The following is a 26,262-nucleotide window of genomic DNA, read 5'->3' as shown; positions in this document are numbered from 1 at the left end:
TTATTTCTTGTTAATGAAAAATATTTTATAAATATATGAATTTAAAGTTTATGAAATTAATAAAGTTTAACAAATTGTATAAATTGCGTGAAAATAGAAGTGAGGTTTTTATATATTGTCGCGCCTCGTACGCGTCTGAATTTCCGTAAACAACTGCACTTTTTTAGAACGCTTCGGTCAATTCAACGGCGTTTACAGTTCAGGCATAGTTGCATTTTTTGGTAAAATATTACAAAAGAATTTTTTAGTATGAAGTGATAATTCAGGTTTAGTACATAAATATTTGAATACAGTTTTCGTCTAATTAGTACAAAAACAATTTTAATATGGGATTGTATTATTAATCGGTAACAACGGGAAAGATCTTTTACAAATAAGTACGTAGTTATAAGCAATTATGAAGTGATACGGATGCGACAAAAAATAGAAGTTTTTTTGAGGCGCATTCAGAAATATACAAAATTCAGCAAATTAAGGATTTTTATATATATACAATATATAATATATGTTAATAAATGCGAACAGATGACTGTTATTCGTTTTTTTTATTTAGTATAGAAGAAATACGGACGCGACATAGCGGACGCGACAAAATTTTCCATGAGCTGGGAAATAGAATTTTTTTCATTATTACACTTCAATTTTATTGAAAATAAAAACTCAAGTAATATTACAGTAAAAACGACTTAAAAAATTCAGAAGAAAGTTATTAGTTTTTAGGATGGTCTATTTTAAATATTTTCTTTTATGAATAGGCCGACCGAGCAACTTCAATACTTTTGCTGTCGAAATATGAAAACCAATGCATACTTTTAACTCCTTTGATATTTGGAACATTTTGCCATAACTCTGGCAGTTGATTAGAAAAACTATCAATTTGTGTTCCAGAGATATACAAAATTTTAACTCCATCAATGTTGTTCTTAGCACATTCATAGAAGCATAAGGCATTACCGAGAATGATATTTCTTGCTTTAACGATTTGCCAGACTTTTCGTTTAACTACGGCACCTATTCCGTCTACAGCACCTTTGCCATGTGAAGTGGCGAAAATATTCCACACTATTCCGCAATGAAATTCAGCTGCAAGTCTTGGAATACTAGAAAGAATAAATTTATTTTTGAATTGGGAAGTGCTTCCATCAGAGAAAATATAAATGCTGGTAACTCCTTTGTACTGGTTTTGTAAGATATTGATAATTTTGGAAATAAAGCAGTAAACGTCGAGTTTACTGTGAGTCAATCTATCACTAATAACAGCATAGGACTTGGTTTCACCAAGAACCCAAGCTACGCACGTAGACACTGTTACTTGGTTATAACTAAAGTTGTCATCTTGAATTTCGTTTTGGCATGTCAAGCGATTATTTTCAGCAAAATCAACTTGAATAACAATTTCATTAGCTGCTAAATTTTTCTTTTTAATTTCAAAGTAATTTTGTTGGTGACGTTTAATAAAACAATGCATTTTAAAAGCTGGTAGCTGAATCTCTACATCATGAATTAAGTCGCTTAAAGGACCAATAGTGTAGTTTAAAGTTATGCGATCGTCTACTTTTCTCCACTGTTTCCATTTGATTTGCGTATCAAATTGATTAATAAACTGTATTGGAACTAGATCGTCTTTAATATCGCGTACACAGCTGTCACAAGTATTAGCCATGCACTTTTCATTCATAACGTCGCAGCAAACTGATGTAAGAAATAAATCAGCTTAGCCATTGATTAGCATTGTATCCTTTCTCCCAGGAGCTTGAACGCTGATTCCATCTTGCAAAAAGAATTTTTCAATTAATTTTTCACGCATCAGGCTTTTTGATGACTTGGTAGTATTTTCATCCATCGTTTCTGTTGGCCTAAGATATTTATTGCATAAAGATTTGAGGATAGCTCTTTTGCTATTCAGGTTTTTAGGTAACGCACGCTCAACTTTTTTTATTGCTTTTCCCATCGTTTGCTTACAGCCGCAAGTCAAACGATCAATATTATTTACGCTCTTTTTTTGCCGCAAAACTTGCTGCCTAAAACGGTCCTTTTCTTTCTTCTTTTCTAATAAATTGCTATCACTTTCCATTTTTTGCGATAATATTTTTCGGTACTCTTGCTTTCGTTTAGCTTCTTTCTTCTTGTATTCCTTCTTGTATTAAAAAATTCTTTTATATTTATAAAGTAAGCACGTATGGGATTTATTATTCATCAACAAAAAGTTTTCAGGAACAGTTTGAGTTTTGCCTCTAGCTCTAAAAATCAAGTTTGTAGTATACGCCGAGAGCTCATCATTAGAATAAATTGATTCTAGCGGTGCCAAATGCGAATAAAGCTCATGTGTTAATCTCATTTGAACACATTCAGCAAATGCTAGCAGTTCCTTCTGAACCAATTTATCTATTAATAAGGGCAAGTTAACCATAATAGACGAGGGGTAAAAATTTAGGGGGAGATTCATATCTACACCATTGTATATTTTAGTCCACTCCTTAACTCAATGCGGTCCCTGCCTTATAGCCTTAGCCAAACTGCGAGAAAGACTGTTTACCGGTAGACTAAGGCACCGTACAATAAAAGTCATGTGGGTATAGAGAGTATTGAAAAAACAGTGTGTTTGAAGGTAGAAAAATTAATTTAGAAAAAATCACAGAAGCTTCTCTACTGGCTCATATCTATCAACACCCCGTATCTGAGCTCCATAAAACATTACCGACCTGGACGTAGCGTAGAAAATTTTCAATTTTTTGAAAATGTTTATCCCCCGATTTTTTATGTATTTCAGCCACGCGGCATTTACTGAAAGTTTTGCCTCAGAAAGTTTTTATTCAAATATTTTATGTAACTAAGTTTATGGTTTATCATAATACCAAGATATTTTTATTCATTGACGATTTCAATGGGAACACTACCATAAACCAATGACATCCAATTAAAATTCTTGTACATTCTCTGAAAACAATAACTTTAGATTTAATCAGGTTTACGTTTAGACCCCACTGCGTAAGATAAGCGTAACGATCAGCGATAATTTTATGAAGAACTAGGACTATGAATAAGTTCGTGCGGTTTTACAACAGATGGCGTAACTTGATTATTATTCCATCGATCCACATTTCCAAACATTCATTGGAGAGCTACTGTCGTAAGGCACAAACGTCAGTATAAGTTTTTTATTTGAAGCGTAAACAACAATATTTTTACCACACTTGAAAATGTCGAATTTCGTGCCAAATAATGTGTTTTTGCGAGGAATTCTTCTTCATTATTTTAATATGAAGAAAAAAGCAGCCGAAAGTCATCGTATCTTGGTGGAAGTTTATGGTGAGCATGCTCTATCTGAGCGAACGTGCCAGAAGTGGTTTGCACGCTTTAAAAGTGGTGATTTTGGCTTGGAAGACGAAGAACGCGAGGGTGCGCCGCCAAAGTTCATGGATACCGAATTGGAGGAATTGCTCGATCAAGATCCGGCTCAAACGCAAGAAGAGGTTGCAAAAACTTTGGGAGTTGATCAATCAACCATTTCCAAACGTTTAAAAGCCATGGGAATGATCCGAAAGGTAGGCCATTGGGTGCCGTATGAATTGAAGCCAAGAGACGTTGAACGCCGTTTTATGGCATGCGAACAACTGCTTCAACGGCACAAAAGAAAGGGTTTTTTGCATCGAATTGTGACTGGCGATGAAAAGTGGGTCCATTACGACAATCCAAAACGTCGGGCAACGTATGGATACCCTGGCCATGCTTCAACATCGACGTCGGCGCAGAATATTCATGGCCTGAAGGTTATGCTGTGTATCTGGTGGGACCAGCTGGGTGTTGTGTATTATGAGCTACTGAAACCGAATGAAACGATTACGGGGGATGTCTACCGACGACAATTGATGCGTTTGAGCCGAGCACTGCGAGAAAAACGGCCGCAATACGCCGATAGACACGACAAAGTTATTTTGCAACATGACAATGCTCGGCCACATGTTGCACAAGTGGTCAAAACATACTTAGAAACGCTCAAATGGGATGTCCTACCCCACCCGCCGTATAGTCCAGACCTTGCGCCATCCGATTACTATCTCTTCCGATCGATGCAACATGGCCTGGCTGACCAGCACTTCCGTAATTACGATGAAGTCAAAAAATGGATCGATTCGTGGATTGCGGCAAAACCGACCGAATTTTTCACAAAGGGAATCCGTGAATTGCCAGAAAGATGGGAAAAAGTAGTAGTAAGCGATGGACAATATTTTGAATATTAAATTTGTAACCATTTTACGTCAATAAAGTTTCAAATTTCGAAAAAAAACCGCACGAACTTATTCATAGTCCTATTATGTCGCTGAATCTGCAAGCAAAACGATATTGTCAGCATACAGCGGTACCTTGGCCATTGTATCAGCAACTTGAATTCCGCATTGTAAACTGTGTCACTTAGGTCATTAAGATACAAGAAAAACAGGCTAGGACTCAGCAAACAACCTTACTGTACAGCTTGATTAGCAAGAATAGCGGACCGTTATAGCGGACCTGATTTGAATTGAAACATAACTATCTTCCACCTTCTATGTATTATGGTTCAATCATATATTTCTATCTTAAGGTAGTAGTCTGGTCAAATACTCTTTTTTTATAGATATTTTTTAGGATTTTGTTTTAAGAAAATAAAATGCGATCGTTGTAATTTTATAGTACGCTATTACTGACATCAGATAGTATACAAAAACATTTTTTTTTTTGACAAATTTTTTTGTAGTAGTGTGGCACCAAAGTAAGCGTCTTAAAAAAGATAGTTGGCTTGTCAACAGGATTTTGGCTCTTCAAGACATCTGAAACGAAAGAGTTAAACTGATTATTACTCTGCAGGCTTGTCCTTCTGGCAGGTGCTACAATGGGAAAACTACAGTCTGATCCCCACTCGAAAAACATACCTTTTTGCAAAAGTCCGCCATTTTGTTATTTTTCAATGGTTTTTATAAGGAACTTTTTCATATCAGAAATACACTCGGAGGCTTGCCATTGCCTGTCGAGGGGCGACCACTATTAGGAAAAAAAAATTGTCTATTATTTGAAATTCATGCGGGGATCTGATTTAAAAAAAACATTTACGCTTCTCAAATCTTTAAACATATGTTATGTAAAAGCGATTCTTCTTCGTCCTTGGCACTTCGTCGGGGATTAGCGCTCAAGTCGCTTCATCACTTTTAAAATAATTTCACGTGACGTTACAGTCTTTTGATGACCACCTCCGTTGATGATGACGTTTCGCAATGCTACCAGTATCATTGTAACGGGTAATGGTGCGATAAACAAAAACTTTACTTTCTTTAAGGTGCTCGAGCTCACGAGCAATCGCTGGTTGTGATTTTCCAGCAAAATGTAATGCATTGACACTATTACGTTTCAAATCCATTACTGATTTTCTTTTATCGCGTTTACGCTTGTAAACAATGCTCTGGACTGTCATTTAACCAACTAACAGACAGCTGATGCCCGTGCATCAGATGCGCAAGCGGTCGGAAGCTGCTTACAGTTCTAGAGCCGGACCCTGTATGCATTAGGGCGGGTCAATTCTTCTTCTTCTTAATTGGCGCAATATCCGCTTACGCGATTTTGGCCGAGTTTAACAAAGCGCGCCAAACGCTTCTTTTTCGTGATAACCGGCGCCAATTGGACACACCAAGTGAAGCCAAGTCCTTCTCCACCTGATCTTTCCAACGCAGGGGAATACTTTCAAAGCCGGAGCGTTTGTATCCATTCGGACGGCATGACCCATCCAACGAAGCCGCTGGATCTTTATTCGCTGTGCTATGTCTATGTCGTCGTAAAGCTCATACAGCTCATCGTTCCATCGTCTGCGATATTCGCCGTTGCCAACGTGCAAAGGCCCAAAAATCTTACGTAGAATCTTTCTCTCGAACACTCCAAGCGTCGCTTCATCGGATGTTGTCATCGTCCAAGCTTCTGCGCCATACATTAGGACGGGCATGATGAGAGTCTTGTAGAGTGTTAGTTTTGTTCGTCGAGAGAGGACTTTACTACTCAGTTGCCTACTTAGTCCAAAGTAGCACTTGTTGGCAAGAGAGATTCTACGTTGGATTTCAAGGCTGACATTGTTATCGGTGTTAATGCTGGTTCCTAAATACACGAAGTCTTTTACAACTTCGAAATTATAACTGTCAACAGTGACGTGGGGGCCGATATGCGAGTGCGCCGACTGTTTGTTTGAAGACAGGAGGTACTTCGTTTTGTCCTCGTTCACCACCAGACCCATTCGCTTTTCCCCTTTATCCAGTTTGGAGAAGGCAGAACTAACAGCGCGGTTGTTAAGGCCGATGATATCGATATAATCGGCATACGCCAACAATTGTACGCTCTTATAAAATATTGTGCCTGAGCTCCTTTACATGACAGCTGTAGTAGACGTCGCAAGGTCCTCTGTTTTTCTTACCTTGCCCCGTCCATCGCATCTCTTGGATGGCAGTGATGTCAGCCTTTACTCTCACGAGGACATCAACCAGCCGGGCAGAGGCACCTTCCCCATTAAGGGACCGGACATTCCAGGTGTATGCCCTCAAATCATATTCCTTATTTCGTTTGCAGGGGTCATCATCTGTAAAGGCAATTCGCATCCGAGGCTTAGCAGTTCTTTTCATTGGAGGGGATTTTTAAGTGGCGGGTCCCAAACCCAGCGCACAACCAGCTATAATGGAATGCTTCGCTTTCTCACGTTAGCTCACTCCCGAACGGGTGTTCGGAGGCGCCCCAGAGGATACTTGGGCTAATCCCGGACGTTGTGAGCTGCTTGAACCATATGTAGAAGGATCGTCCTGGCCACTCCCAAGTGAATGTCGATCAGTAACTTTCCCCACTTGCGTGGACTTCTACACATGGAACCATCCTCAATTAGTTCTTACAAAATATAATCAACTTTATTCAGCGACTGAAGTATTCTAATGGTAATTCTGAACATGAAGTTCATGGAAGCATAGCCGTAAAATGGATTTCGAGCCCTTTTATTTTTAATTCTAGTTATTAATCCCCAATAAATTTTTATTCTCGTTAAATGTTCTTAGGAAAAAAGTTTATATGTTATTTTTTTTATTACACTATTGATTTTTTAGAAAAACCCATCATTGCAATTATTTTACTTCAAACTATTAAAAAATATATAAATAACATAAAAGTATTTAAAAAACGTTTGCTGCTGAATGTATCAGAAAGAATTCGTTTCATTATAATTAACTATAATTGTCACTGTAAATTGCATAGCCTGACAAAAAAAAATTGTTTTTAATATACTTTTTCTCAATTTCAGTGAAGGGTTTTCATATTTTGAAGGGTATTAAATATAATACTTACCCATACTTTTATACTCGTATCTCTTTATTCGTTGAAAAAGTTTTGTGCGACATTCAAGGAAGATATTGAGGAAAGTCAGATCATGAGAGTAAAATATAAAAGAAATTTAAAACTTTGTACATTTTTCTCATTTCGAATACCAGTGAGAATATAAGATTATGTGTGAATAAGCTCCTTCCATTTTTGTCGCCGAAACAAAGTAGATAAAAAACTTAACCCATCCTAATGTATATACATATACATCGCTTCCCCGTTCATCACTAGTCTCACCTGGTCACTATCTTTATCCAATGAATTATGGATACCACATCGGCTTAGACTTCAATAATCTTGTTCAGCATCAGGTTAAAAAAAAAATATCACACAATAAAGGTTATGATTCGCGGAGGTCGTAGCCGGTTGTGTTTGCGCGTTCTCACAATTTGGTTGACAGAAAATAGTTTTTCTATTAGCAATCGCCCCTCAGCAGGCAATAAGTGAATTTTTACAAGGAAAATTCGTTCAATAAAAAACCATCTGTAGTTCGGAGGCAGCAAAACTGTAAAATCCCCTATCTGTGGGACAAGAATAAGACGCGCGTCACAAACTGGAGTAGAAAGAAGCTTTTCCAGATCTTAATTAAATTAGGAATTTAATCCTTAAATAGAATACTACCAATACTGATAAAGTCTTACGTACTAATGTGCATACATGTGCTAAATATAAATAGCCCAAGAAGTCTTGAGAAAAATATTATTTACAACTTCCACCTCAACCCATAGGTTTTATAAACTAGCGTGAACTATTTTTCTTTTTATAAAAACAAAATCATCTCACAATAAAGAATAATAAAAGAGAATCAAATTATACTGACAGCCGCGGAGCTAGCCTACACAAGAACAAGAAAGAATGTACACGTGGACAGTCAAGCAGCAATAAAAGCAATAAGCTCATGTTGTATTAAATCCAAAAATGTTCGACGGAGCAGGGAGGCCAGAGAAAGGCTAGCTGCAAACAGTAGGCTGCATATCTACTGGGTACCTGATCGCAAAGGCATTATGGGGAACGAAATAGTAGATGAGATAGCAAAAAGTGCTGCTAGACTACCATTTGAACAGGCGAACGACATACTAAACGGCCGCTAAATACAATATTCAAGGAAATGGACGACCACTCGAAAAAGCGAGTGGAAGTTAGGTGGACTAATTTGATCACATGCAGCGAAAGCTATGTGTAGAACTAACGACAAAAAACTGACTCAATTCGTACTTACGCTCTCCGGAAGGACTGCAGAACTATCATAGGTACTGTGGGCAAAAAGTAAGGTGAATTTGGTTGTAAAATGAAAAATCTTTATTTATTCTTGTAAATCAATTTCATCCCATTCAAAATAATCCCCTCTCCATGAAATACACTTATGCCAACGATTTTTCCAATCCCCGAAACACGCCAAATAGTCCATTTCCGGCATAGCCATCAGCACCTTCTTCGATTCAGCTTTTATCTCCTCAATCGACTTGAAACGCGTTCCCCGGAGTGGTCTCTTGAGTTTTGGGCCAGAAGTCACACGGAGCCAAATCAGGCGAATACGGTGGTTGCGGAACGATATGCGTGAAATTTTTGGCGAAATGGTCACGAAGAACGAGTGCAGTGTGAGACGGTGCATATCGTGAAAAACCAAGAGTTGTTGGCCCATAATTCTGGTCTTTTTAGACGAATTGCTTCACGTAAACGACGCATAACGCTCAAATAATATTCCTTAATAACAGTTTGGCCAGGTGGAAGGACCTTTGTTTTTGAACGACTTTGACGTGCTCTTTTCGGTCTGGCCTCGCCTTTAGCACGATATTCGCTTGATTGGTCGGTTGTTTCAGGGTCGTAAGCATAAATCCAAGTCTCATCTCCCGTAATGATGCATTTGAACTTGTCCTAATAGTCTGAAAGCATTATTTCACACACATCAACTCAACGACTTTTTTCCAAGAAATTGAGAGTTTTCGGTACTAAACGAGATTTGACTTTTCGTAGGCACAAATGGTCTTTCAAAATGGTTTTCACAGATCCTTCTGATATGCCGATCTTATCAGTAAGGTCTTTAACAGTCAACCGACGATTTTTGAGCTCTAACTCCTTCACTTTATTGACGTGTTGGTCATCTGTTGACGTCGATGGTCGTCCGGAGCGCTCCAAGTCATCAACACGTTTTCGACACTCTTTGAAGTCTTTGTACCACTTATAAACATTTTTCTGCGACATGGTCGAATCACCAAATGCCTTCTGCAACATGCCAACCGTTTCCGCAGCCGAAATTTCATTCCGCAAACAAAATTTGATGGCACTTCTCTGCTCAATCAAATCAGACATTGTAAAAATCGAAAAATGCACTCTTGGTCGTTTGGTAAACACAAGCGTAAATATATTACTGATAATGACATTCACATGAAAGTTGGCCCAGATGTTATTAACAGTGCTGCCAACTCATGAAAAAAATAACTAGAGCGAAATTTTTATCCCGCGAAGTTTGACAAATAAATTCACCTTACTTTTTGCCCACAGTATATGCTAACAGCTCATAATCTATTGGCTGCACATGCATACAAGATAGGGATTGCTAACACGGACAAATGCAGGAAATGCCGAGAGGATGATGAGGAAACTTTAGAACACCTTCTGTGCATCTGTCCGGCATTATTAAAAACGCATTTGAAATGTCTGGAAGCCCCATTGCTTGAGGGTCTGGAGAACGTCTCAAAAGCGGATCTCCCAGGTCTGTTTGGATTCGCCAAAAGGGCTGACATCCTACATTATGTCTACTTTCAATATTCATAGAGGTCGGTCTCCATCTGGTATCGCTAAGGACCAAAAGGTTTATGCGTGGCTTATTGCCAACCAACCTAACCTAACCTATACTGGCTCACTGCTAATTTGTAGGAATTATTTGTAATAGTACTGATACTTCACTTGTGTCAACCCTACCTAATGCTTCTGCCATTAACGACTTAAATTACTTCGAATGCAATAAATTAAATTTATATACCTGAAATTATCGCATAACAAATTTCAGCTTCAACACATTATTCAAAAGTAAAATTTTGATTTATTGTACCTGAATATAAGTTAGTACCCCCACACCAGACAAAACCAGACACGTAAATTCAATTATGATGCATTTACTTGGTAATTTCCGTAATGCAAAAGCAATACAACACGCAAGCCCTTCACCAAAACGATAAAGAATAGTTATAACGGTGTACAAAGAATAATAGTGGCGGACTGAGTATTGCATGTGCATTTCGAATTCATATTAACGAGCACGCTTTTGTAATAGTGAAATTAAATGGAAGGAAACGACTGACACACGCCGACTGAAAGGAAGGGAATATGAGAAAATATAAACACCAAGTACTTTGACTCGCACACTATTTAGCGAGAGCGTGTCGATAGTCGAGGGGTATACAAATCGATACCGACGGACGAAAAAGCAATTTCAGAATTATTACATTGACGTTGATGTCGACCGAGTACTGTTAATTGTATTCGCTACAGTCATCGAATCGATAACGACGTTGAAGGATCAAACAGGGTACAGCTCACAGCTCACTCACGGATAATTCGTGGTTATAGCACAAATAAAAAATAAAATGAAATAGTAGTGTGTGTGAGTGCATAGATACCCAGCTGGACTTTGTCAAGGTTCATAGATTGCAAGATTTGGCCGTGCGAAGTAAAATTGTGAGAATAACTTCAGCTGCCACATCATAGGGGACTCGGTAGCAGAATTGTGCCCGCATGTATTCTTACGCTCTTCTTATCACTCTTTGTTCAGATTGGAGCGAGGTATTATGAGAATTGGCTGCGTTTATTTTTCTTTCTTTATCACCAACACAACTTCAGTTTATGTCAGCAAACCATCTGATTCCTTCAAAACGGTCTGATGTTTACGACACCTTCTAAATTCTCTTCACCGTGAGAATTTGTGCGGATGTAAAATGTTTCTTTAATGTGGTCTTTATATAGTGAACAGAGAGAAGTTGGCGATATCTGCGAACAGCTATATTACTCTCAGTAAATTTGTTGGAATTGGGAGATTTGATGACGTAATAATTGAATAGTCGTATTCAGTTTATTGCCGTATTCTTTTTCATTTTTGTTTTTATTCACGTGCGCATTTCTTCTTCAATGCCGCTCTCTTTCTGGTTTATTCAATTGTTACGTCATGGTCAGAAATATTGCCACGGATGTCCAACCTTCGAATAAAAGAAAAAAAAAACGCCCTGGTCAAATAACCGTATTTGTAAATACAAAGAAGAACTCGTTTTATTTCGACAACTTGTTTTCCATTGAAAGTTAAAGAAGCTTCACTATATACCGATTAGTCCTGATGAATTTTTTGCATAAGTAAAAACAGAAATTCTGGTTTACCGGTTATGTAAAGATGGAACACTTTGCACTCTATTCTTTGATTTAACTCGGAGTAAACTACAACTCGTATGTGAATGCTCCTACGTTTGAATCAATTTCCAGTTACAGTGGTTAGTTAACCTTCAAATGAAAAAATAAAATAAAATAAAAATTATAGTCAGCTCAGTTTTGATATAAAAACTAACATCTTTGCTTTGCAGCAGTAAGTTATGTAAGCAAAACGCGAAATAATGTCAACAATATATACACAATTATGTCCGAATTCTGTAAGCAGTCTCAAGTCACTAATTGAGACTTTTCGTGGTGAAATTTGATTTTCAGACTAGTTGCGATTCAGTAAGCAATCTCACGTCCTTAGTCTCAAAAAAAAGTCACTAATTAGTGATCTACTTCTGAGCAGCTCACAAAACGAAAAATATGGAAGAGGAATTAATTATTTTATATTTATTGCAAAAAAAGCGCGAAAATGAAGCGAAGTAATATGTTTTGGGTAAAAATTTCTTAAGAACACGAATAATTGTGTATTTATTGACGTTTTAGAAATATGCGTAGATGGATTCCGGCAAGTTTACGCAGCACGGAAGACCCATTCCTTCTGGAAGAGGACGTTTTCAGGAGGTTTTTTAGATTCCCGAAATCCTTCTGCTGGGAACTTATTCAAGATCTCAAACCACTTGATAAGTCTGAGCGGAATTCCCAGCTCGTTCATATCAACGGAATGTATATAGAGATGCAATTCAACATTTATCGATTACTAATTTTGTTTGTCTCAATTGAATTGTTGATTAGCCGATTCAGGTAAAAGGTTTATACAAGAGAAATTAAAGACGTTATTTTGTATGAGCTTAGAAATATTCATATTCTTTATGTTTATGATGAAAAATTTCGCTTGATAAATGAGTTTAAAAAATTCCATTACATATGGAATCGATAAGTGAATTTTTGCTCAACCTTTTGAGTATCTCTAGGCGATACGTGTCATCAGCTGACTGTCTCTATTTATTTTCACCATGATATTTGGTGAAATTCTTATGACTTTCCCTTACTGAATAGCAAAATCGTCTCAAGTCACAAAAAGAGTCACTAATTTATAATCTCAATTTTGGTGACTTGAGTCGAGTCTCATGCTTACAGAATTCGGGCATTAATCTCATTAAAGTTTGAAAACTGTTTGGCCCTGGTCGAAAGAAAAGTCTGTGATTTGGCACAAGTAAACACTGAGATTAAGGACAAGTGTTGGGAAGCGATGAACAATGCTTTTAATTTCGAATGAAAGCATCGTCCTACACTTCAATCTTCTGAGTCACTCATTTATGTACTGTGAACCTAGAGAAACTAAATAATAAATTTTATTTATATATCAATTACATCAGCCAATTGCTAAGCTCAATTAACTGAGTGTTAACTCGCTTGTGTGACATTGAAATCCATTACTTTTATGATGACCGCAAATTAACTTACCGCTGTGAAAAAAGTCTCTAAGGAAAAAATAATATGCTAATAGTAATCAAACCTGGCAGTCCAGTCATCTGAAGTCCCTGCAATTTTTCATTTAGAGACACTGTAACATGTTTCCCATTTTTAAACGGCGCAAAGGTACTAATTGGCCCGCGAATACATGTACTCGTAAATTCCTGATAAGGCAATGATCGAAGCAAGGGTGTTTTAGAAAGCGGAGGTGTGCTGAATATAAGGGGTTTTTAAAAAGATACACCTAGATTTTGTTTTAAAATAAAATATTTAAAAATCTAGATTCATTTAGGTTCCACTATTTTCATTCAAAATATGGGTCTTAACAATTATGGGTCAAAAACGACATAATTTAAATACCCACCGTTAGCACGTCTACAGGCAAAATCCCTGAAACAGTCAATTCGTAAAAGCCCAATTGTTGAGCGCGAGGAGAGATATCCATGTTGAAGGTTATTGAGCAACACTTTGCGCTATAGCAGTCATATTCAACAACAACAGCAGAGCGTCAAGATTTAGGTCTGACGGGCTTTTTTTTATCCTCGAAAAAATCGGTTCCTTGAAATTTGTTCGCCAATCTTTGGATTGTTGACTCAGTCGGACGATTATTTTCACCAAAAATATCACACATTTTTCAATGCGCTGTTCTTAAAGATCAACCATTTTCATCACTTTCTTGAAACTTGCGCCGGGAATAGCAATACTCTTAGCTGTATCAATTAAGCTGCGACGTAAATTCTCTGTTTTTTTTTCATCACAATGAAATGAGTTGACACTGTTTTGTATTTGATTTTGAGAAATGGAATAAAGCAAAATAAATAAGATGTTTGCATTCTCTGTTTTTCCAATTTCGCAAAATATTATGAAATATAGAACCCATTACAAAAAAAAGGGCATCTGTATCAAATAAGGTGTTAGTGACTGTGCATATTATAACTGATTCGTTGTTGCTCTCTTCTGTGTTGTCTGCTATCTCATCAGCAATTTTCTTTTTACTCCTATTTTAATATGCAAAAATCTATGACGAGTCTCAATGTGCCACGAGTTCTTTGCAATATCTTATTTTACGACTTTAAATATATTGCCTTCCACAAGCAGCTGGACTTTAATCGGAATCATTGGTTGGTTGGTTGGTTTAAGGGTAACCCCGCATCGGAGTGCCACATATACCGCAAGTTGGGTCCGTTGTGTTGCGCTAGAGCTCATTATGTTATATGATTTCCCCACCTAACCGAGATTTTTATTGTAGATTTTGGTCAAAGACATTAATTCGTTTCGAGAATTTGATGAGAGATTCGATTTTCAGGTTCGAGAGTACTGAAAGATTGTCAATTGTTGGGGAGCCTAGAAGAGTGAGTCGACTTCTGGCTAGACCGGGACAATTGCACAGCAAATGTCTGCTCGATACTTCCTCATCTTCGTCCTCGCAGTATCTGCACAGGTCGTTTAGAGGAACCCCGGGCCGACGTGCGTGAGTGCCCAAAAGGCAGTGGCCGGTGATAAGAGATATTAAATGCCTTAGTTCGAGTTTCGAAAGACTTATAAGGGTTTTTGTCTGTTTGAGATTGTAGGATGGCCAGATTTGTATGGTCGTAACGGAAGTAGTTTCCACTCGCCACCTCCGATCAGCAATGCTGTGAAATTCTCGATCAATGAGCAATTTACATGTTGAGAGCGGAATGTGGATTGCGGGTAAGTTACTAACATTTGATTGCGCAGCTCCAGCTCTTGCGAGCTCATCAGCTTTGCAGTTACCTTCGAATCCACTGTGACCCGGTATCCAGATAACTTGGACGGAATTCTGAACACTTATCTCGTTAAGAGATAAGAGACACTCGAACCACATCTGAGTGGGTATAAGAGGAGCTGAGTGCTCGAACGGCCGCTTGACTGTCGGTGAAAAAGCGGATATCCTCTAGTGATATTCTATTTTCTAAGAGAGTTTTCGCAGCATACCAGATGGCGCATACTTCCGCTTGGAATACGCTACAGTAGTCGGGTAATCTAAATGATAGATTGATGTGAGGGGAATTGGAAAAGATTCCAAATCCCACTTTGCCGTCTTGTTTTGAACCATCTGTATGTGTAATATAATCAGAGGGTCATCGATTTCGGTAAGATTTGTCTTCCATTCTTCCCTGGTTGGGAGTGAACAGGAGAACAGCAAGGGTGGTGATGGAAGACTTACATGATAGTCTATGTCGGAAGAGATAACAGTGTTCCTGTTCAGTATGGCCGAATGGCCAAGATACTTATTTCATTTCGATATAGCATTCATGCGTGTCGCTGCTTTCGCTGCAATCGCTTTGCCAGCCAGATCGATAGGGAACAAGTGAAGCAACGTGTTTAGAGCCTTAGTAGGTGTTGTACTTAAGCATCCTGTTATCAGGAGGCAGGCTGTTCTTTGTACTCGATCAATTGTGGCTACTCTGCACCGTTTTCGAGTGCTGTGATATTTTTCTGATTTTGCTCTATTTTGTACCGGATTAGAACTCTATTAGATAATTATGGGGGCAATAGTTCTGGTATTTGCGAGATACCACACGTAACGAGCAGTAACAGCCGCCAGTTTCTTCAGAAGTCCCATTTGTTAGTATAGTAGTTAGACACGCAGCCAACTCAGTTCAGATTTTTGCTTACTTTATAGGTGCCTTACATAACTACGTTATTGTAACTAACAATAAACCCTTAGCTCAAGTAAAATTTGCGGTCGGGAAATTGTCTCAATTGCTCCAAGTTTAGCCTGATTGGTATAACCGCAATAAGTACTCGTATACGAGTATAGTAGTAATAAATGTGTATTCATTTGGAATTTTTCCGGCATTCATTTGTAACCTTTATATTAGCCCGCCTGTCTGCAACAGCTAGCTCTTTTATATATATGTATGTATTTAATGCCATTCTATCTGTCCGCTTGTAATAATGACGTTTTATTTGCTTGAACGAGCGGCGAGTATGAGGATTTGATGAATGTTTGGCAGTGCGATTCTTTGAATGTACTTATATAGGTAACTGTCTCGACATATGAGTGTGTGTATGTATTACGCTCGGTGCTGCAGCTATTGGTTATGACGACGTTTGCTACACCGCTACTCACTGCACAAGGACACACTTCTTTCCAGCACGGTGAGGACCATTAGCCTTCTTGTCTTGTTAAAGTGGCAAGTTTTCACTTCGTTGACGAATGGTTTCACATAAATGTTTAAAGTCATGTTAATGAGAGTATGAACCAAAGAAGGACTACGACTAGAGCCAATGTAGAAGGCGAGTGTAAAGGGCTAGTGAGTGTCACACGTACAAGCTGCGCGTTTTGTAAAGGGCCTGAGCTTTAGTTTAACGGGCAACTGAAGTAAATACAAATTGACTCGTTTTATTGAAACTGTTAGGCGAAGTAGTTAGTGAAATAATTAAATGCCCCTTTTGACTTGTTGCATATCTGAGAGGTGGAAACTTATGTTTTACTTTGGCGCACAAAATAACATCCGCGATAATTAAAAAATTTGGTTTGTGGTTAGATGTTTATGGAAAATAATGAAACTGGCCATTTAGAAGCTGCGATATTGAATGTTTTGTAAGTTGCCATTAAGGATAAATGACAATTCAAGAGATGAAACAAGATATCAAAAGCTCCATTGAAAATAATATATGAGTGCTGAAACTCATACAGATGTACTGAAAAATTGGATTGATAGAATGAGGTACTGAAAAGCCAGCCGCATAAGTCATTTAAGGGGTTACATGGGTTTCGTTGGTTCAAAAAATCGAATTATTATTTTTTAATTATTAATTTCTACAACTTCTCAGGAATATTATCCAAAATTTTCAAGTCGATCCGAATAATAAATTCGGAGATACAGCTTTTGGAATGTGTGCGCTCCAAGCCACTTTTATTGTTACTCAAAACGTTAAACGCGTTTTTCTCGGAACCGTGTTTTCAAAGTCGGTTGTCAAATGTTTTCCAAAAACTACTCAACCGATCTTGATGAAATTTTTCACAGGTGTTCGAAATACAATTTACTCGTGCTTGAACGAAGGATTTTTTTTTTTTTTTTTTCAATTACAACTATTTTAAAAAAACAAAATGTCAAGCAAATTTGACCGAAATTTTAATTTTTTTGCAAAAATGTCTGACAATTCCAATTTTTACTTTTTTTTTTCTTTCCTTCGTTCAATCACGAGTTTATGGTCTTAACTCACTTATTTTTGTTTTTTCATTTTTGATGAGCCTGTCAGGAGTTATGCTGACAACGCGGACGCACCTTTTTTTCGAGGGGTCCCCGAAAGTGACGTCACAATGTAGGAGTTTTAATTTTTTTTTGAAAATTTCAGAAATTATTCTTTAAATATGTACCTATAAGACAGAAAAAAGTTTGAATTAAATAAATAATTTTTTACATAGAAAAAAAAAATATTGAAAATAGGCCTTTTTTCACCCGACGAAACCCATGTAAGCCCTTAAATGAAATTGTGGTCCATCCCACATTTATTTATAGCTGAAATAAATACAATTCAAAAGGTTAGCTGGACCTACCTCCATTTTTATTATCAAATTTTTTGGAACGAATCATATTTGACCGCACTCGGCCAAATATTTATAAGTTCAAATTCAAATTACAATTATAACAAATCTGGTAGTCTGAAAGCTTTCTGTGAACTATTACAACAATTTTAAAGTAATTGTAAACGAAGTAGTTCGAGAAAATGAGACAGAAGTTTACTAAAGACACTTCGAAGTTAAATATGGCGTCTCTGGGAAAATGTAAACGGTTTTTTTTGATAATTGCTAAATTGTTAACATTGTTTTACGAGTTTTTCAAATATTTTAGCCGAAGAATTTTACTTCTCTGAAGACGATGAGACAGGCTGTCCCGAAATTTTTAAAAATTAGTATTTTTAGTAGTAATTTTTTAGTAGTAATTTATTTTTTTATTTTTGAGTAGTAATTTTTACCACCGGACACAGGATCTTTTTGTCTTTGTTACGTACATACAAATCTGTATTTTATAAATACTGAAATTTTTTAATTTATTTAAGATACAGCCTCATACAAAGACGTTAGCGTTAAGCTGAAAAAAAATGTTTCTGATTAAAACACACCAAATACGTAAATAAGTATAATACTACTGTGGGCAAAAAGTAAGGGTAATTTATTTGTCAAACTTCGCGGGATTAAAATTTCGCTCTAGTTATTTCTTTCATGAGTTGGCAGCACTGTTAATAACATCTGGGCCAACTTTCATGCGAATGTCATTATAAGTAATATATTTACGCTTGTGTGTACCAAACGCCCAAGAACAACATGCTGCGGAAACGTTTAGCATGTTGCAGAAGGCATTTGGTGATTCGACCATGTCGCAGAAGAATGTTTATAAGTGGTACAAAGACTTCAAAGAGGGTCGAGAACGTGTTGATGACTTGGAGCGCTCCGGACGACCATCGACGTCAACAGATGACCACGTCAATAAAGTGAAAGAGTTGGTGCTTAAAAATCGTCGGTTGGCTGTTAAAGACCTTACTGATATGATCGGATACCATTTGGGCCTACGAAAAGTCAAATATCGTTTGGTACCGAAAACTGTCAATTTCTTGGAAAAAAGTCGTTGCGTTGATGTGTGTGAAACAATGCTTTCAGACTATCAGGACAAGCTCAAATTCATCATTACGGGAGATGAGACTTGGGTTTATGCTGACGACCCTGAAACAACCGTGGGTTCGGGGATTGGAAAAATCGTTGGCATAAGTGTATTTCATCGAGAGGGGATTATTTTGAAGGGGATGAAATTGATTTACAAGAATAAATAAAGATTTTTCATTTTACAACCAAATTCACCTTACTTTTTGCCCACAGGTAAAAAAAGAAAATATTAATCCTGACAATCCTAATACGGATAATGGAAAACTTTTATCAAATTATTGCATTGTCATCGGTCCTTGATAGGTGTGCAAAATTCCAAGTCGATCAGATTTTTAGAAGCCAGTGAAAATTAAGCTCAAAGATTCCGTTACATACATACATACATACAACCCGAGCTAATAAAAATGTGTTAAAAACAAATCCATTTTATTTAATAAGTGTGAACTCAATTACAAAATAAAGTACGGCAAAGTATATGCTGACATAAAAGCATAAGCACAGTAACTTCCATGCATTTCTAAACACACATACTCATATATATGGAGCATTATAGGTGATTGTACTAGGGAGAAATCCCGGTATTTCTGGATATATTTTTATCTAATACTAGGATTACGGGTTAGCGTAGTTCAATTCTTAAACATATATTATTAACAAAAAATGCTCCACGGATTTGGTTTGTTTTTGTATGAAAATAAATTTTAATGTCCTTTGATAAGAGGTTCGCGTCCGCTTAACGGAGGATTTTACGTCAATTTTGTGAAAATTAACTGCCGGCTTCCGTGCAAGGGAGTGTTCGCTTAAGGCAGTGATTTGTTCCGAAATTTATACTTAAAACTTGGTATAGGAAAAAATGTCCGCCCAAAAGAGGTGTCCGTTTAATAGAGGTGTCCGTTAGGAGAGGTTCCACGATAAATATGTATTATTGGCGCTTACATCCTTTGGTGGGTGTTTGGCTAAGCTCCTCGTCCTATTTGTGGTGTGCGCCTTAATTTTTTCCACAAATGGAGGGATATACAGTTTTGTGGTGCCTCCGAAAGGCAAATGGTTTCTTTATATATTCGATCATTTTTGATGTTAAATGCACGGATATGCAACCTGGGCTCTTCCGAATTGTAGTCACGCTCTAGCTCATTCGAATCAATCATCATATCAGCATGAAATGCTTGCCTTATAATTTATTTGAGATTTAAAATCTCAGTTATGCCTAAGAATATTTGAACATAACGCGTTCAACATAAAAACAATATTCACACTTTAATAGAGCATTGGTCATTAAGCAAAGTTTTTTCACCCAGCCAGATCATATTTTTCAGAATTTTCTACTTAATTGAAAATTTCCTTTCATGTTGTATACAGCTGTAACTCTCGTTTTGGGTACAAATTAAAAACTCAATTGAAAAATCAATTGAATATCCGCCAAGATACTTCCGGTTTGAAGTTCAAGTTGAAGAAACTCAGTTTTGCTTCAACTGGAAATATTTGAAATATTGCCAACTAATTTTGAGTTTAAAATGGTGAAATAGCCCGGAAACGGATGGAAAATTAACCACAACAAATTTTTGGTATTTTATTTAAGTTTGTGCTATTTAGAACTGTGTGTTTTATTTAAGTTTATATATTATAAATTTCAATTTAAAAAGAATATTTTTTTATAAAATGTCGACTTTTATTTTTGGGCTGATTGATTTCATTCAAATTTTTCATAATTTGGGTAAGTAATATACGGGCATAAAGTTTTCGCATTCATCAAATTATGAGGTTTCGTTTTGGTGGAGGAGGTAGGGTTCAAAATCTGGTGGGGCCACTAAACAATCCCTCCTCTCCTTCTGGGCAGACACCCTTCCCAGGACCACTTATTGCATTACTGCGGGAAGGCCCAAAACGGCATCCATAAAAGAACAACTCTAGTCACCCATGTCTGGCCACCACTGCGTTGTTTGACATCTCCGTTCCGCGGCGTCAGTGGGGGCATGTTTTTTCTTAGAATCCCACGCATTCCCTCGTTCCTGGGCCATGAGGTAGATATCTATGAGGTAATTTGTTTAAAAATGTTATTATTAAAAATGTTATTATAATTATTACCGAAATATGGTGCGATAGACAGGAATCAATAAAAGCACAGTTGTTGTTACTTACGTTAAGAAATTAAAATAGGACTTTTCAGAAAATAACTTTTGCATATATAGTACTATGAGCGGCCTCGGTAGTCTAGGGTAGGTGCACTATCCTGCCAACCTAGAGGCTGTGGGTTCGAATCCCATGTAAAGCACGGTCCTCGTACTCTTCCAAATTTACCTAGTTTCTCTGTATCTGAAAACAAAAAAACAAAATCATCCTCAATCCCAAAAACGTATCCTTTCCATCCTTACTTCCGCACAATAGTTTGCGCATTATTTGCATTGACTGCAACCAAAAACCAAAGGAAAACACACAGTTACACATTGCATCAGTGGCGCCAGCAAGAGGAAGCGGGCCATCGCGGTTATAGCGCAGACACACGAAATTTAGCGAAGTCCTTAACCATCTGTGCGATCCTTCTACCAGAAAAATGTGAACACAGATAGCGCTCCAAGCAATAATAAGGCGTTATTCCTAAGCAAGGACAGGTGGGCATTCCCGCTACTTAGGATTGGTAGCGACAGGCTAGAAAGATACTTAGTACTTCATTCTGTGTTAGGTAAATGAATGAAATTGTCTTCAATTTCTCTTTTTTTGATGAGATATGTGGACTTCAATATTCGCAAGAACCCTCGAAGATATTTTGAAATAGTTTTCCAATTCCAGATAGCTTTTCTTCTACAATTATCAAAAACTAACATAAATGCACTGGATACAACTCTGGGCAAAAAGTAAGGTGAATTTATTTGTCAAACTTCGCTCTAGTTATTTTTTTCATGAGTTGGCAGCACTGTTAATAACATCTGGGCCAACTTTTATGTGGATGTCATTATCAGTAATATATTTACGCTTGTGTTTACCAAACGACCAAGAGTGCATTTTTCGATTTTTACAATGTCTGATTTGATTGAGCAGAGAAGTGCCATCAAATTTTGTTTACGGAATGAAATTTCGGCTGCGAAAAAGTTTATCATGTTGCAGAAGGCATTTGGTGATTCGACCATGTCGCAGAAAAATGTTTATAAGTGGTACAAAGACTTCAAAGAGGGTCGAGAACGTGTTGATGACTTGGAGCGCTCCGGACGACCATCGACGTCAACAGATGACCAACACGTCAATAAAGTGAAGGAGTTAGTGCTCAAAAATCGTCGGTTGACTGTTAAAGACCTTACTGATATGATCAGTGGATCAGAAGGATCTGTGAAAACCATTTTGAAAGACCATTTGGGCCTACGAAAAGTCAAATCTCGTTTGGTACCGAAAACTCTCAATTTCTTGGAAAAAAGTCGTTGCGTTGATGTGTGTGAAACAATGCTTTCAGACTATCAGGACAAACTCAAATGCGTCATTACGGGAGATGAGACTTGGATTTATGCTTACGACCCTGAAACAACCGACCAATCAAGCGAATACCGTGCTGAAGGCGAGGCCAGACCGAAAAGAGTCAAAGTCGATCAAATATAAAGGTCATGATGACAGTTTTTTTCGATTTTCGTGGTGTGGTGCACTATGAATTCCTTCCACCTGGCCAAACTGTTAATAAGGAATATTATTTGAGCGTTATGCGTCGTTTACGTGAAGCAATTCGTCTAAAAGGACCAGAATTATGGGCCAACAACTCTTGGTTTTTGCATCACGATAATGCACCGTCTCACACTGCACTCGTTCTTCGTGACCATTTCGCCAAAAATTCCACGCATATCGTTCCGCAACCACCGTGTTCGCCTGATTTGGCTCCGTGTGGCTTCTGGCTATTCCCAACACTCAAGAGACCAGTCCGGGGAACGCGTTTCGAGTCGATTGAGGAGATAAAAGCTGAATCGAAGAAGGTGCTGATGGCTATACCGGAAATGGACTATTTGGCATGTTTTGGGGATTGGAAAAATCGTTGGCATAAGTGTACGAGTATTGCATCGAGGGGGGATTATTTTGAAGGGGATCAAATTGATTTACAAGAATAAATAAAGATTTTTCATTTTACAACCAAATTCACCTTACTTTATGCCCACAGGAGTATATGAAAATGAGACAACAAATGTTTTAAAACACTTATGTTTTAAATATTTTTTTTTTAAATTGCATTCCACCCTACCAAACTTGGTTCAGCAGGGGTTAGAAAATTACCATTAATAGTTGAAGTAATAATCGTTCTATTCAACATTTTTTCTTCACTGCAAAAGCCAACGATTGTCCTATGAGGCACCCAATTAAAATCGTGGAGGTTGTCTAATGGGTTAGCGACAGACTCGTGATGGGGACTAGTAACAGGTTCGTTGTCGAGCCACTCGAATTGTTTAATATTATATATAAACTCAGCCAATTCTCCTATTCTAAAAGCAAAGCATTGAAAAATATTGAAAGGTAAGAATATTAATGAAAAATAATTTTCCTTACTTAACTAATATGTCCTTAATACGAACGCTATTTACCAATATTTCGGTTCCATCCCTATCCTAGTAGATAAAAGACACACAAGAGCTATATCTGTGCATGAATTCCTCATTATTTTGGTATTACAAAGGTTTCTTGAAAATAGGCGACGTACCACACAAATCACTGTTCACGTTTGTGTATGTATATAAGTCATACTCATTCATACCTCTTAAATCTGAAATCTGGCATCCAAAAGCCTTGCAATTCCGGGGTTGCCGTCCCAAATGTAGACACACTTTCAATTATACGAACTTGTAACTAATTACTCTAATGCAAAATAAAGCCGCGTACCTAACACATTTGCAGACTACACACATCGCGGCAACCTACACACAAAAAAATAACAGCTTTTGAGCTGGTGCCGAATACAATTGTTGTGGTTTGGAAGCTCATTACCCAGCTAGCCATTTCGATCTCAAAATAATCTTTGGAGGGTCATATGCAGACCAATCACAGACGAGCGCCTTTTTCGATCTTTGACGCCTCACAGCAGGGGCAAAACTTTCCAGTCTTCAGTGAGCTATGTCAGCCGCTGGAAAGTACTTGTAAAATTCCAAATAAACGTCAAAATGCTGCATAAATATATAAAAAGCCGAATGGGCCACGTCAGTGTCCAGATTCGAAATCCCGCGAAAGAAGCACCAAATGATAGAAAATGTTTTTTTCTAATAGCGATCGCAAGCAATGGTGAGCCTCTAAGATTGTTGAGCGGTCTGTACGGGAAGCTGCACCGTCTTGAGGGAACCAAATGTCGTCGATGCAGTCAGTACGGCAGTATGAACCGCGCGAACAGTTTTATTTTTTCAAAGTGTGGATATATCACAATTTGGAGGCGTTGTTCTGTCGTTAAACGATTTGTGATGACTTGCCAAACCTTACTGAAAAGAAATGTCAACACAGTTTGCCATTCTCAGCTGTCAAACTATAGTTACCGATATCGAAAGTTCTCATGCAGTTAAAAAACATCCGGCATTTTACTAGGTGATAGCAGTAATCAGCTGATTTTTTCTTGCGATTAGGTGATATTAGTTATTAAGGGGGCTGATCGATTGATTTTTTGTTGTTGTTTTGTTTCTTTGTCTACGTTCCATTGATATTTTGACACCCAAACCACCAAATTGCAATACAAAAAATAAATAAAAAAATTATAAGAATTTTATTTTTGTACTAGTGCTGTCACTTTGAATGTATTCGGCTTGAATAATATTAAACTTCTAACTGCTGCATGCAAAAAGAAACGAAACAAAGTGGAGTAAATGCAAAATAAAACCGATTTCCGGTGGTTGTTTTGCAGGTCGGAAGAAAAAGAATGCAGCAAGTGTTGTTTAAGGGTGCCGTTTATGAATTAATGGCCACATTTTAAAAGCTTCAGCCGTCACAAATATATCTATGAAACTAAATCAGTATTTATTTAATTATTATTTATGTAACATTCACTTCTTTAAATTATATTTCGTTTGCAATAGAAAATATGAGAATCAGAAACCAATGCTCATTAAAAGAACAGAAAAACTATGTGCTTCTGAATCTACACACATTTTGTTAGTTTAACTCTTCAAACAATCATTTAAAGAGTGCTTTAAGGTGTCGCAGATTAACTACACTCGCCGTCGTGCTAGTTGGGCAATTTCGACAATAATGCATTTTTGTGCGAGTGGGGAGTGTGTTCATGCCTGTATGCGTATATGTGAATGCGTTTGTAAGTATAGATGAATGAAACATGGTTTACGGGCATTTAAAGCAGAGCCCCTACCCCTACTAGCTGCCGCCATGGCAGCGATTACAAACTAACTGATGACTGCTCACTGCCGACTGCCAACTGTCGAATGTCGAATGTCAACTTGTTGGCTCGAATTGTGGAAATACGTCAATTGACATTAAATTTGCCAATGTGTTTGAGCTTGAACTTTGGTAGCATTAGCATATTGTTGATTTTGGTATTGTTTTTAATTGTTTTGCTGCTCTTTGAGCCTACGCTACTGTTGTTTATTTGTTGTTGTCGTATACGAACTGGCAGAGCGTATTGCTGTCGGTGTGCCCACATTTGATTTTGTAAAATTAGGTAAATCGTATTAGCTTGAATTTTGGTGTGTTTAAATATATTTTCTCATATGTGTTAGAAATGAAAGAATATATGGGAAACTTTTTGTTGAGATCAATGCTTTTGCAGGTTTGTAAAAATATTTTTATTTTATTTTTAATTTCTTCAATGAGTGCGTCAGGGGATTCTTAAGAGAGTTAGCTCGGCATTTTTTAAATAAATTTGATTTTCGTTTAATAATAAGAGCACCCTAGTGCTCACATACTTACTCGTACATGCAGCAGCTCACAGATTTCGTGGTGTGGTATGAATGCCCAAAAGGCAAAAACCTGCAAAGAGAAATAAACCACAGTCAAATATTTGGTAAATGCGTTGCTACAACGTTTTTCTTTTTTATTTCTCAGTTATAGGCGAACTTGCGACCGATTGTTTATTGCTATATAAAAGGTTTTTATTTATTGGTCACAGGCCAGGCCATGCAGCTTGCGGCTATTGACAACTAAAATATGCGAAATAATTGTAATTACATAACTGCTAGGAAGTGGAAAAAGGGAAAAAGTGAAAATAATATATTCAACTTATCTTTTTACTTACGAGGGCTGCCTTTTATATGTCGAGATTTGGCAACCCTGGTGTTGCAATCTGGCAACTGACAGCTGTATCGCAAAGTTTGACATTTTTTGGCTTTTACGTACTCAGAACGTTTTGAAATACCAGGGCTATTTGTGTTGTTTACAGTAACTTAAAAGATTCATCTCGGTCCAAAAATGGAACTAAATCGTGAACATTTTCGTGCGATTATTTTTTATAACTTTCGACG

This window comes from Anastrepha ludens, chromosome 3 (assembly GCF_028408465.1).
Source record: "Anastrepha ludens isolate Willacy chromosome 3, idAnaLude1.1, whole genome shotgun sequence".
NCBI classification, from domain to species: Eukaryota; Metazoa; Arthropoda; class Insecta; order Diptera; family Tephritidae; genus Anastrepha; species Anastrepha ludens.
Note: the sequence above shows the minus strand (reverse complement) of the source record.